Raw genomic sequence first — 14,744 nt, 5'->3', positions numbered from 1 at the left:
GCATTCGTGTGCGTGATGTCTTAGGCTACATTCACATAAACGTGCTGTGTTTTTCAGTCCACAAGTACCGGCCACGTGCGTTCCATATTTTGCGTAACACACAGGGCCGGCGCTATATAGAAAATGCCTATCCTTTTCCACGATCTTTTTTGTGGGGCCAAGGAACTGAACCATTAAAATGAACAGTAAATGTACAAGGTCCAATCTAATAACGGTGCTATACAACGTCCTTTCCCGTACACCACGTGGCTACCAGCTCCCTCTGCCTTGTGTCACTTTTTAGTAATACTCTGTTACTTCTGTAATGAATTCCTTAGGATTAGCATATCAATGATTATATATTCATGTGTTTAGCCAAGTAGCATATTGCCGGAGTAATCTGCTTAATCTGCTTGTTTTTTAGACACTGTGATAACCCTAAAGAGAAATCATAAGCAACAGATGGTAACACTTGTGTGATGTTTTTTGCTTGGTTTAATAAAGCATTCAGATGAAACTGATCAGGGGGAAGTAACCGCCGTCTTGCCGCGGTCGTTGTCATCATGCAGCCGCCACTTCTTCTCTCATTGTAGCTTTATTGAAAGCAGCTGCACCGTGCAGAATGGAGTCTACGATACTATGGAGAGCAGACGTGAACGGCCAAGTGTCCTCAAAGCTACCATCGCTCCCGTCTTAGACCAACTTCTGCATTTTTTCCGAAAGTTTCCACAAAAATAGGAAAGTATAGGTAATAGGAATTGATGTATTGTGGTAAATGCCTCATTCAGTAATCTAAAACTGAAATGCAGAGAAAGAAATCTGCTGCCTCTTCAAATGAAAGGTCTCTTGTCTCCAGCCAGCAAAGTTGTAGAGAAGATTATGGAGTTTACGAAGACAGAAAAGAGATAAAGGTGAAGATAGAGGTAAGTCAGAAGCTGCACGGAGAGCTCCCAGCTGGAGAGGTGGCCAAGAGATCTCATTGCCGAAAACAAGGGGCTTATAATCTATTTTTCTGGCCGCCGGCCATTTGGGCCATCTCCTTATCAATGGGCATGTTAATAACAAGAACATGTTGTTGTCTAGAACAACATTTGTGTCTCCGATATTTGACCATCTTCCCTGAAAATGACCTTCACCAGTGGATGCCACACCACAAAACAAGATTAGGTGAAAACCTGCTATGTAGTGGGTCAAAAGTACTGCATATAATACTGTTTAATATAATACTGGCAGCAGCGTAGCTATGGGGGGTGCAGCGGTGGCAGTCGCTACCAGGCCCAGGAGCCTGAGGGGGCCCAAAGACCCTCGTACCTCCTAAGAAGTCACCAGTATTATAGAAAGTGCACGCTGGAGGGAAGGGGGAGCCTCAGGCAGCACAAAGGCTATGTGCTCTCCTGTCCCTGGCCACAAAGCACTGAGGGAAGGGGGGTCCAGGCCGAACTCTTGCACCAGGGCCCATGAGCCTTTAGCTACGCTATGATTACTGGCAAATGATTAATAGCAAAGCTATATATCACTACTTATCGATAGATAGATAAACAAGTCCCATTATTCTGACCATTTCCTACTGTTGATGTCAGCAGTGTGTAGCTCATGAAGGAAGTCCTGTGTGCTGAGCTGGCTTAGTGGGTATATAAGGTGTGCTGAGGAGGCTCGGTGGGTATATAAGGCGTGCTGAGCTGGCTCGGTGGGTATAAAAGGTGGGCTGAGCTGGCTCGTGGGTATATAAGGTGTGCTGAGCTGGCTCAGTGGGTATATAAGGTGTGCTGAGCTGGCTCGTGGGTATATAAGGTGTGCTGAGCTGGCTCGTTGGGTATATAAGGTGTGCTGAGCTGGCTCGTTGGGTATATAAGGTGTGCTGAGCTGGCTCGGTGGGTATATAAGATATTCTGAGCTGGCTCGGTGGGTACATAAGGTGTGCTGAGCTGGCTCGGTGGGTACATAAGGTGTGCTGAGCTGGCTTGGTGGGTATATAAGGCGTGCTGAGCTGGCTTAGTGGATATATAAGGTGTGCTGAGCTGGCTCGGTGGGTACAAAAGGTGTGCTGAGCTGGCTTAGTGGATATATAAGGTGTGCTGAGCTGGCTCTGTGGGTATATAAGGTGTGCTAAGCTGGCTCGGTGGGTATATAAGGTGTGCTGAGCTGGCTCGGTTGGTATATAAGTTGTGCTGAGTTGCTCGGTGGGTATATAAGGTGTGCTGAGCTGGCTCGGTGGGTATATAAAGTGTGGTGAGCTGGCTCGGTGGGTATATAAGGTGTGCTGAGCTGGCTCAATGGTTATATAAGGTGTGCTGAGCTGGCTTGGTGGGTATATAAGGTGTGCTGAGGTGGCTTGGTAGGTATAAAGGGTGTGCTGAGGTGGCTCGGTGGGTATAAAAGGTGTGCTGAGCTGGCTAAGTGGATATATAAGGCGTGCTGAGCTGGCTCGGTGGGTACAAAAGGTGTGCTGAGCTGGCTTAGTGGATATATAAGGTGTGCTGAGCTGGCTCTGTGGGTATATAAGGTGTGCTGAGCTGGCTCGGTGGGTATATAAGGTGTGCTGAGCTGGCTCGGTGGGTATATAAGTTGTGCTGAGCTGGCCCGGTGGGTATATAAGGTGTACTGAGCTGGCTCGTGGGTATATAAAGTGTGGTGAGCTGGCTCGGTGGGTATATAAGGTGTGCTGAGTTGGATCGGTGGGAATATAAGGTGTGTAATAGGCGGTCTGCACACATTTTCCTCATTGCTGTTATGGCTAAAAGGGGAGATTTATCAGAGTTATAAAAGGGGATGATTATTGTCTTTGGAGCCGCGGGTGGCAGTATTTCTGAAACTGCTTAATGTGAACAATTGCTGTGGTGAAAGTGTATTGTGAGTGGATAAATGGCACCATTGTAAATATGTACAAATAAAATCTGATTGCAGTGCTCAACCGGCTGTTCAAAATCCAAGGGAGGCGCAGATAGACGTCAGGAACCAAGCGCCAAATGTAAAAAAATCCAGCTTCCCAAGAAAAGTGATCATCTTTAATACATACGTGCCTTAAAAGCCGACATACAATACATACATGTCTACGCATTTTCGGATCACAAAAATGTGGAGCCTTACTTATGACCCTTACTTATTTTTGCATTGTCTGTGAAGGTTCTCATTTATCCAGGTCATGGTATATCTGTAAAGAATAAATCAAGGCAACTGGACGTACTGTAGATTTCTTGAAAACGTTTCACTCGTTCTTCCAACGAGCTTGGAGAATTGAGAAAGCTCGTTGGAAGAACGAGTGAAACGTTTTCACGAAATCTACAGTAAGTCCAGTTGCCTTGATGTATTCTTTACAGATATTTATTTTTGCATTGCAAATATGTGACATGAAAACTGCAGAGCGCCAGATGCCATTGATGTGAGAGATGAATGTTGGCTATGAAGGTGTGTGAGGGTGGTCTGATGTTACAGTGGAGCAGCATACCCTCCAAATGAACCAAGAAGAAACCAGACATGTGTCTAATACAACAGTTTAGCAAACCCTACTGCATTTGGGGCTCGGGAGCAGAGAGATTGTCACTGCACCTCTGCTAATGAAGTTGCATCAGCAGTGAAGGCTCCAATTTTGGCAGAAGTATCAAAATTGGACCTCCACTGATGGTTTCTTTCTCCGATGAGTCACAAACTCTACCCCACCCAACACAATCATCAGCAGACCAGCTAGGAGCATGGCAGCAGTACATTACAAAACATTATACTGGGTCTCTATACAGCTAGACCAAGGGGAACTCATAAGAAATTTCCACTGCATGGTACCGGCTCTGTCCTACACTACTTGGTACCTGGCAGTTTGCTTTCTACTGTGGCTATGATGCCCCCTCAATGTAACTGGTAGCAGTGTCATGAAGATTCTCTCGCACCAATCAATAGACTTGGCTCACTTGGAACCCCTCAGATCAGGTACCAACAAAGTACCAGGTACTAAAAGAGGGCAGAGTCAGTTAAAATTAAGTCAGTTCCATGCAATGGAATACGTTCTGTGCCATTGTATCGTCATCACTTCATCAGCTAGTGAAGAAACATCTCACCAATATCGTATCGAATATGGGCTTGAGCTCTGCTCCCCCTCCTGTGATTAAATAGCTGTGCATAGACCAAATAATTTGTTTACCAATAGTAGTTCTATGAAAGTAGATACATCACTAAGACCCTTCGAAATAAAGTGCGCTTTATGTGTAAATTATATCCACTATATGATTTGGACAAATATATTTTTAATTACAGTTGATGAAAGGTTACTTTTTTCCGAGGCCAGCAGTTAGAGGGAAATGAATGTGCATATAGTTTGGCAGCAGTACATGCTATATTCCAAAATAATGTGATAGATAAGTCCATGTCTCTTCCAGTTTCTAATAATCCTGATAAAACGTCTGGACCAGATCTCCATTTTCTCCCCAGTAGTCTATAAGCTTCTGGCCTCTGCCCCATGGAGGTTGCATTATTTCTGTCTCTGCTCCAACCTAAGCGGATTAATCTCTTAATTATATACATGCCAGGACTGAAGAAGGAATCGGTGCCAAGGTTTCTCATTTCCACTGGGTTTTTGACTGCTAAATCGTAATGCACAAATTGTATAGAGCCTGAATTCAACATTCTTGCATAGAGTTTTAAGTGCTCACTCTGTAGACCTGCCTAGCTTCTTCAAGACCACCAACTGGCATTCAAGATGCAAGATCACTTCCATGTATCTTGAAACGCTCAAGAAGAAAGTCATATTGATGTCCATACACAGCAGGTAACATCTTAAAGGAGTTGTGAAGATGAAAACTGTCAAACATCATGTTGGCTTAGTCCTTGCCTCCCCTCAAGTGCTTTGTCATCACCTGTCAATCAGGATCTTTCCTTGTCAACCTTATACAGACATTCTTCACAAGAGTTTGGGGAGCTGTACAACTGAGGGCAATTGTGGCCACTAACTAAGAATTGGCATGCAATATGGGGCCCCTGGAGAGAAGGTGCCAGTTCTGGTTGGTAAGTAGTGGGTACTTCTCTCCATTATACATTTCTCTCTAGAGAATCTACAGTACATTTTTAGAAAACAGAAGAAGTGGAAGTGTCTTTTTTCTATTCTGGAAAAGGTTGTAGAGGCCCTTCTGTCCTGGGTGACAAAACCCAGCACCATTATGGAAACTTCTATTGATGCCACTACCTCTGCTAAAGAAATAGTTAAGGTTCTTGTATTTTTGTATTAGCAGAGACAACCATCAGGGTCTAGGAACAAAGAACATGAATCAGGGTTTAAGAGATGCTTGACCATTTATGTAGAGTAAATCATCAAGGGATTATCATCAGCAGTTCCAAATTGTGGCAGTTTTTCTTCTTTATTTTACATTAAATAATGACCAACTGGAGATGTGGACCCACTAGGTCACATGGATTTAGCGTAGGGTAAAACCATGGAGTTGAGTTTGAAGGACCTAAATTCTCAGGGACAGATCACGGTGGATAAACAGGGGCACATTGACATTGGTTGGGGAGATTTATCAAAACTAGTGAAAAGGAAAACTGGCTTAGATGCCCATAGCAACCAATCAGATTCCACCTTTCATTTTCCAAAGGAGCTCTGAAAAATGAAAGGTAGAATCTGACTGGTTGCTTTGGGCAACTGAGCCAGTTCTACTTTGCACCAGTCTTGATAAATCTCGGCCATAGTCTATTTTTGAGGTCGGTAGAAGGAGTATGCTTGTGGTCCATAAGTAGTACAATGCTGGAGGAGAGCAGCAGCTAAGAGGAGAACATCCAGCACTTCTGTAGGTGAGTCAGAGATGTTTAAATTTTCACTACAAATCAACTTCTAACTTGTTTTATGGGCCTGGACTGACTCCAGATGCCATAGTAGATCCTAGGGGAAACATTCCATTACAGAACCTCCAGTAAATGATAATTGACAAAAGGGCCGATTTCCCAATAAAACTGAAGACTTGTAGAGACTAGTGTTGATCGAGCACCAAAGTGCTCGGTGCTCGGGTCGAACACCTCAGGAACACCAATGGAAGTCAATGGGAGAACCCGAGCATTAAACCAGGCACCCCCTGCTCTGAAGAGGGGAGGGTGTCTGGTTCATGGGAAAAGGTCAGAAATTGATGGAAACACTGAAATGGTTCGGGAAAAGCATGGGGAGGATGTCTGGATGCATCTAGGACTCCCAGGTCGCTGCTGGAAACGATGTTGTCCGAGTAGTATGCCACTTTTACAGACTGACAATAATACGCACAGAACCGAAGATAAAATAGATTTTAGAGGAAAAATTATTAGGAAACATTCTTTCCTGTATATTATTTACTTTTATATATAGTGCAAGTGCTGCCAAAAATTACAAGGAAAAGGCACTCCGATACAACCTGTATATCACATAAAGGAGGGGCTCATTCACATTGTAGTACAATTGTTCAGGTAGTGGGACTCCTACACTCATAAATCCTATGCACTAAGTAAAAGGGCTGCCAAAAATTACAAGGCACCGACACTCCAAAACACCTCTGGTGGAGTAGAGAAGTCAGGGGCTATCCAGGCCTTCTTCATTATTATAAGAGTCAACCGGTCAGCATTTTCAGTTGACAGGCGGATGCGCTTATCAGTTTTTATGCCCCCAGCAGCACTAAATACCCGCTCTGACAAAATGCTGGCGGCAGGGCAGGCCAGCACCTCCAAGGCGTAGAGCACCAGTTCATGCCACATGTCCATCTTGGACACCCAGTAGTTGTAAGGCACATAAGGATAATTGAGGATGCTGACACGGTCTGCTACGTACTCCTTCACCATCTTCCAAAAATTTTCCCTCCTTGTGACACTAGGCCGCGCATCAGGGTGAGGGTGCTGGCGGGGTGCCATGAAACTGTCCCAGGCTTTGGTGAGTGTTGCCCTGCCTCTGTTGGAACTGCTGTGTGTTCCCCTCATCTCCCCTTCTCGGTTGCCCAAGAAACTACATACTCTGCCGCTAGCGTTGTCAGCTGGAAATTTTGGGAGCAATTTTTCCACAAGGACCTTTTGGTATTGCACCATTTTGCTTGTCCTCTCCACCACAGGATGGAGAGATGAGAAGTTCTGCTTGTACCGGGGGGTCGAGAAGGGTAAATAACCAGTAATTGGTGTTGTCCAAAATGCGTAAAACGCGTGGGTCACGGTAAAGGCAGCCTAACATAAAGTCAACCATGTGTGCCAGAGTCCCAACAGGCAAGACTTCGCTGTCGTCATCAGGAGGATGACTCTCAATCTCCTCATCCTCTTCCTCCTTTTCTGTCAATCCACGCTGAACAGTACTACCCTCTGTAGCGGAGGCAACCGTCTCCTGCTCCTCCTCCTCCTCATAATCCAATTTGTGCTGAGAAGACAAACTGAGGGTGGTCTGTCTATCACCCTGTGTAATGTCTTCCCCCATTTCCACCTCTTCCACATGCAAAGCATCGGCCTTAATTGAGAACAGCGAGCATTTGAGTAGACACAGAAGTGGGATGGTTATGCTGATAATAGCGTTATTGCCGCTCACCATCTGTGTTGATCTCTCAAAGTTTCTTAAAACCTCACAGAGGTCAGATATCCATGCCCACTCCTCGCTTGTGAAGAGTGACTGGAAAGGCGACGACCATGTTGCAGCTGGCATTCCACTATTGCCCTCTGCTGCTTACAAAGCCTCGCTAACATGTGGAACGCCGAGTTCCAGCACGTGCTCACTAACGTAGGTGGTGTCGGAAACCCTGATGGAATTAGGGCCTGCAATCCTTAGCTTCGGTAGCACCTGTTCCGTCCCAGGGTACAACTCGCTCCCAGCTTCCACAACGTTCACCCAGTGTGTGGTCAGGGAAATGTAGCGTCCCTGGCCAAAAGCACTTGTCCATGTGTCAGTGGTTAAGTGGACCTCACAGAGGTCAAATATCCATGCCCACTCCTCGCTTGTGAAGAGTGACAGGAAAGGCGATGACCATGTTGCTGCTGGTATTCCACTATTGCCCTCTGTTGCTTACAAAGCCTGGCCAACATGTGGAATGCCGAGTTCCAGCATGTGCTCACATCGCACAACAGTCGGTAAGCTGGCAATTGTAAGTGCTGCTGCAGCGTTGACAGACCGGCGGAAGCTGTCGATGACTTGCGTAAATGAGCACACATGTGGCGCACCTTCACCAGTAGCTAGGCATGGGATGTGTGTGAGCTTGCCGAGCTCCAAAGCCACCACCAAGAGCCATTATCAGACACAACCATGCCTGGTTCTAGGTTGAGTGGCGAGAGCCACAGCTCAGTCTGGTCTCTTATCCCCTGCCTCAGCTCTGCGGCAGTGTGCTGTTTGTCACCTAAGCAGATCCGCTTAAGCACGGCCTGTTGACGCTTCCCCACTGCAGTGCTACACTGCTTCCAGCTACCGACTGATGACTGAATGGTGCAAGAGCATAATTCTTAGGTGGAAGTGGAGGAGAAGGCGGAGGTGGAGAAGTGGGGGTTGGAGCCACTAACGTAGGTGGTGGCGGAAACCCTGATGGAATAAGGGCCCGCAATCCTTGGCTTCGGTAGCACCTGTTCCATCCCAGGGTACAACTCGCTCCCAGCTTCCACAACGTTCACCCAGTGTGTGGTCAGGGAAATGTAGCGTCCCTGGCTGAAAGCACTTGTCCATGTGTCAGTGGTTAAGTGGACCTTACCAGTAACTGCGTTGGTCAGGGCACAGGTGATGTTATGGGATTTCTGCAAGGGTGTGCTCTGGGGAACAGTTGCGGGCCTGTTTGATGTGGCCCGCCTTCTCCCTTTTGCCACCCCACTGCCTCTTCCAGCCTGTTGCAGTGCTGTGGATCTCTCTCCCTCTGTAATGCTGTTCTCGCTCAGCTTTCCAAACCTTCAGGTTGGGTCAGTGACTTCATCATCCACCACCACCTCTTCCACTTCCTTACTTTGCTCATCCTCCTGACTTGTTGACCTAACAACAACCTCAGTTATTGACAATTGTGTCTCATCCTCTTCATCAACCTCTTGAGAGACTAATTGCCATTGAATTATTGGCAACTGTGTCTCATCATTATCATCCAGCTCATGAAACACTAATTGCCGTTCCCCACCGTCATCTTCTTGTGACTGTGGATGCTCAACAGTTTGGGAATCAGGGCACAAGATCTCATGTCCCTCTTCAAGCGGGATTGTCGAGAGGCCCAAATGAAGGAATGGCGCTGAAAAGAGCTCCTCGGAATATCCGAGTGTGGGATCACTTGTTTGGCAGAAGGAGGATCACGGTGAGGATAGTGTTAACCAGACTCTTGGCTACTGAGACTGGACTTGGTGGAAGACAGGGTGGTGCTTAACCGACTGGAAGCATTATCTGCTGCAATCCAACCGACCACCTGGTCACACTGGTCTGACTTCGAGAGCGTTGTCCTGCGCCGCCCTGCAAATTGGGACATGAAGCTAGGTATCGTGGATGATAGTTTTTCTTGTGCTCTGGCAGCAGGCACAGTTTCACCGCGCCCAGGGCCACGGCCTCTACGTACACTATCAGCATTACAGCCACCTCCCCGTCCCTTACTGCTTGCCTTCTTCATATTACATGTTATATGTGCTTAAAAGTATGTCACATGTACAGTAGCGTAGGATTTGTAAGTGAATGCGCAAAAAAAAAATAGGTATTTGGGATGTGGAAACGTCACACAAGAGAAATACCGCAGATAATGTCGTTGATGTCACCAGCGGCTAATAAAAAATTACAGGAAATGTCACAGGTATTTGAGATGTGGAAACGTTACACAGGAGAAATACCACAGATAATGTCGCTGATGTCACCAGTGGCTAATAAAAAATAACAGGGAATGTCACAGGTATTTAGGATGTGCACACGTTACACAGGAGATGTAGCACAGACAATGTCGCTGTCTGCAGCGGCCTAACTATTGCACGCTATTTAGCGCAGGATGCGCTAAAAATAAATATTGCTGCCACACACAATAGTTCTTAAAAGGACTTTTGGGTCTGTAAAGTTTTAGCAATTTAGCACAGGTTGCGCTAAAAATATATATTACTGCTGTCACACACAACAATAGTCCATAAAAAAACTTTTGGGAGTTTTTCAACTTAACAAAAAAAAAAGAATTCACTCCCTACACTCTCTTTCCCTTCTTCAGCACAGCTCTCCCTGACTAACACTGAGCTGAGCACATGTCATCGGGTGCTATATAGCACCCGATGATGCGTTCCGGTCAGCCAATCACTCTAATGACAGTAACCAACATGGCTACGGCATTACAGTGAAGGGCAGTACTCACCTGCATGTTTATTGGCTGTGTAGCAGCCAACAAACGTGCGGAGAGGAGACTCGAGCATTGCGCTTGAGCACATGCGGTGTTCGGCAGAATACCGCCAAGTGCCGAGCATCGAGATGCTCAAGCCGAACTGGTATTCCGCCGAGCATGCTCGATCAACACTAGTAGAGACCATGACGAAGAGTAGACGGTATGTGCCCATGCCACCAGAAGCAGGTTCAGCAGTATAATACAGCTGACACAGGATCGGAGATAACCCCAAGCTGTCTAACCCCACAGTGAATTACCACCATGGCACCTAAGTGGTTGGACAGAAAAAGAAGGCAGATAAAAATGCATGACTTATCTCTACGGTTAGTAGGCACTTGTAATACACTTGCTGAGGCCATATCTGTTCTCATTCCTTATGGCACCATTAACCAACTATGCACAAGTGAAGGCTTTGTGGCAGCTGCGTTTCCTTGGCTTTCGTGCCATCAGTCTTTGAACGTTAAATGTGAACAATTTAATTTATTATAGTCTCAGCTGACCTTTTCAGTCACTGCTCAGCATTAATCCAGTGGCTACTCCATGCTTGAACATTGCCTTAAGAGCATTTAAAATCTCACTGATGTCAGCGTCCTGTGATCCATTGCAGGATTATCACTGTGATCAATGGCGACATAGCAGGGGTTACTCATTACCATGGATTTATCATCTACAGGATGTTAAATTCAAAATTAAAGCTTTGAAATACAATGTGTGGCAACTGCTTCCATGATCCTGACTGAAGTCCATTTATAAGTAAGATCATAAAAGAGGAGGTTACTGTAATCAATCTTAAATGACATAAATTGGCTCTCCAATCAGTCTGGAAGTATTTATTTTGAGAACTCCATTTTGTTACTCGGGGACTCACAGGAAGGATTGAGGAAAGTCTATCCTGCAGTATATTCATCAAGAAAGTATGTGGCACATCAACCATGATCCTCAAAATGGAATAGACAGCATGTAGAAGAACATAATACAGCTTCTATGTACAAGAATATAACTACTATAATACTGCCCCTATGTACAGGAATAAAACTACTATAATACTGCCTCCTATGTACAAGAATATAACTACTATAATACTGCTCCTATGTACAAGAATATAACTACTATAATAATGCTCCTATGTACAAGAATATAACTACTATAATACTGCCTCCTATGTACAAGAATATAACTACTATAATACTGCTCCTATGTACAAGAATATAACTACTATAATACTGCTCCTATGTACAAGAATATAACTACTATAATACTGCTCCTATGTACAAGAATATAACTACTATAATACTGCCCCTATGTACAGGAATAAAACTACTATAATACTGCCTCCTATGTACAAGAATATAACTACTATAATACTGCCTCCTATGTACAAGAATATTACTACTATAATACTGCCTCCTATGTACAAGAATATAACTACTATAATACTGCTCCTATGAACAAGACTATAACTGCTATAATACTGCCTCCTATGTACAAGAATATAACTAATATAATACTGCCTCCTATGTACAAGAATATAACTGCTATAATACTGCCTCCTATTTACAAGAATATAACAACTATAATACTGCTCCTATGTACAAGAATATAATTACTATAATACTGCTCATATGTGCAAGAATATAACTACTATAAAACTGCCTCCTATGTACAAGAATATAACTACTATAATGCTGCTCCTATTCAGAAGAATATAGCTATTATAATACTTCTCCTATGTGCAAGAATATAACTACTATAATACTGCCTCCTATGTACAAGAATATAACTACTATAATACTGCTCCTATGTACAAGAATATAACTACTATAATACTGCCTCCTATGTACAAGAATATAACTACTATAATACTGCTCCTATGTAGAAAAATATAACTACTATAATACTGCCTCCTATGTACAAGAATATAACTACTATAATACTGCTCCTATGTAGAAAAATATAACTACTATAATACTGCCTCCTATGTACAAGAATATAACTGCTATAATACTGCCTCCTATGTACAAGAATATAACTACTATAATACTGCTCCTATGTACAAGAATATAACTACTATAATACTGCCTCCTATGTACAAGAATATAACTACTATAATACTGCTCCTATGTAGAAAAATATAACTACTATAATACTGCCTCCTATGTACAAGAATATAACTGCTATAATACTGCCTCCTATGTACAAGAATATAACTACTATAATACTGCCTCCTATGTACAAGAATATAACTACTATAATACTGCTCCTATGTACAAGAATATAACTGCTATAATACTGCCTCCTGTGTACAAGAATATAACTACTATAATACTGCCTCCTATGTACAAGAATATAACTACTATAATACTGCTCCTATGTACAAGAATATAACTACTATAATACTGCTCCTATGTACAAGAATATAACTACTATAATACCGCCCCTATGTACAAGAATATAACTACTATAATACTGCCTCCTATGTACAAGAATATAACTGCTATAATACTGTCTCCTATGTACAAGAATATAACTACTATAATACCGCCCCTATGTACAAGAATATAACTCCATGTTCCTCGCCCCCAACCACGCCCCAAGTTAGAAATGTATTTCTAATCCACATGATAGGGGATAAATATCTGAGTGGTAGTGTTCCGACTGCTGTGGCCCCCACTAGGATAGGGTCTTGTGTCTCCTTATGAATGGAGCAGCAGGTTGCCCATTTTCTATGGGACTGCTGTAGATAGCTGAGAGTTGTACTTGGCTATCCCTGTCACAATTCCATTAAGAATTAAAGGGCCTCTGGCGGAGGCAAGGCAGCCCACGGCGAGAGGCTGCCAGGAATAAATGTCGGACATGTCGTGGTTTTATTCTGGCAGCCTCTCGCTGTGCTCTGCCGTGCCTCTGCCGGAACTCCGCCCCCTCCCCCATTATAGTCAATGGGGACAGAGCGCCAGTCCGTGGGCACACGGTCACTAGCGGCAGGACGGATCCGGCAGGCTGTTCTCCCGACGGAGCAGCCTGCCGGAGGTCCGTGCCACTAGTGTGAAAGTAGTTGTCACAGATGGTGTTACAGAAAACTAGAAGACACAAATGAAGATCCGACTGACTTGATCAGAAACTAAGGAACAAGGATCAAGCCCACAGGCAAACAGAAATAAAGGAAACAGACTTATCTTGTGGATGCAGCAGTAACAGCTTCTAGCATCAGCACACTCCAGGAAGTTGTATAAACCGCAAAGTGATGCAGTATGGGAGGGGATTTAAAGGGATGCAATCAGTGCAACTAGATGACAGCTGAGAGAGGGAAACGAGATGACAAAACAAAAGCAAAACAAAAGAACCTCAGGCAGGAGGTTCTGAAGAACGTCTGTCAGAGCTTCTCAGATGTCTGGCGGTGACAGTAGCCTTATGTCAAGCTGGCAGCTCAGTTGGGGCATGTCTTTTCTGCTGCAGCTCAGGATGCATGACCTTTCTACTGCAGCTCAGGGGGTGTGCTCTCTCCTTATAACAGCTTGGGGGGTATGTCCTTTCTTCTGCAGCTTATGGGCTGTGTCCTCTCTGCCTAACACAGCTCTGGGGGCGCATCCCTTCTACTGTAAAAAGAGTATTCGTTTCTTTAAGTTTTTTTTTTTGTTTGTTTTTCCGCTATAATCCCCTCTAGATCTAAGAGTTGATCCCCAGTTGTCACCCGCCAGCCATGTATCAGGGCGCTCTCTTATCTCCGCTTTCTGCTCATTCTCATTACATGTCCCTGGCAGTAGATATCTGATTTTGTGCTGTGTCCCAGACTTTCCGAAAACCGCTGTCAGTGCTGATAGACTTACAGTAGGAAAGCGGAATGATCAAACCCCCGACTGATCAGAAGCCCTTTTCCTGGAGTAATACGCTGTGACATTAACTCTTTCATGTGTATGCTAATCCTCTCTCCAGCGGAGATCCATCGTCTTCAGGAGCTCGTTCAGGGAGCAGGATCTAAATTGAATGATATATGTGACATTCTACCCGTGAGGATTCATGTGCTAGCCGGGCGGGTGTCAGCAAAAAGACTTACCTTAGTCAGCTCCGCTCCTGCAAATAAACAAATCTGCATCAAATGCTGAGCCAAAAGAATCCGGTCCTGCCGAGGCACCCAGGCGGTGTATTTCATTTCTGTGAACTGAATATTCCCATATGTTGTAATATTGTTTGGAAATCGTATAACATGACTAACTATGTACGGAGCTTTTATCTGGCAATGCTTACTTAAAGGGGTTATCGCGCATGCTAGGGAGGCTCGTTCCCGTCAAGGCCTTCTATTTTCATCCACGGAACAGGGAGATGCAGCAGCGGCTGTGCGGGCTTCAGAAGCGACGCAAGTGTCGGGAATCAAAGTAAGTACATTGTGTGTGAGGGGCCCGGGCATATGGGGGGAGCATTTCAGGGGTTGGATAAACCCTTTAAGGAAGCACTCCCACAATGTTTTTAATCTCTGACCTATAAAAA

The sequence above is a fragment of the Bufo gargarizans genome, chromosome 1 (genome assembly GCF_014858855.1).
Source record: "Bufo gargarizans isolate SCDJY-AF-19 chromosome 1, ASM1485885v1, whole genome shotgun sequence".
In the NCBI taxonomy this organism is placed as follows: domain Eukaryota; kingdom Metazoa; phylum Chordata; class Amphibia; order Anura; family Bufonidae; genus Bufo; species Bufo gargarizans.
Note: the sequence above shows the minus strand (reverse complement) of the source record.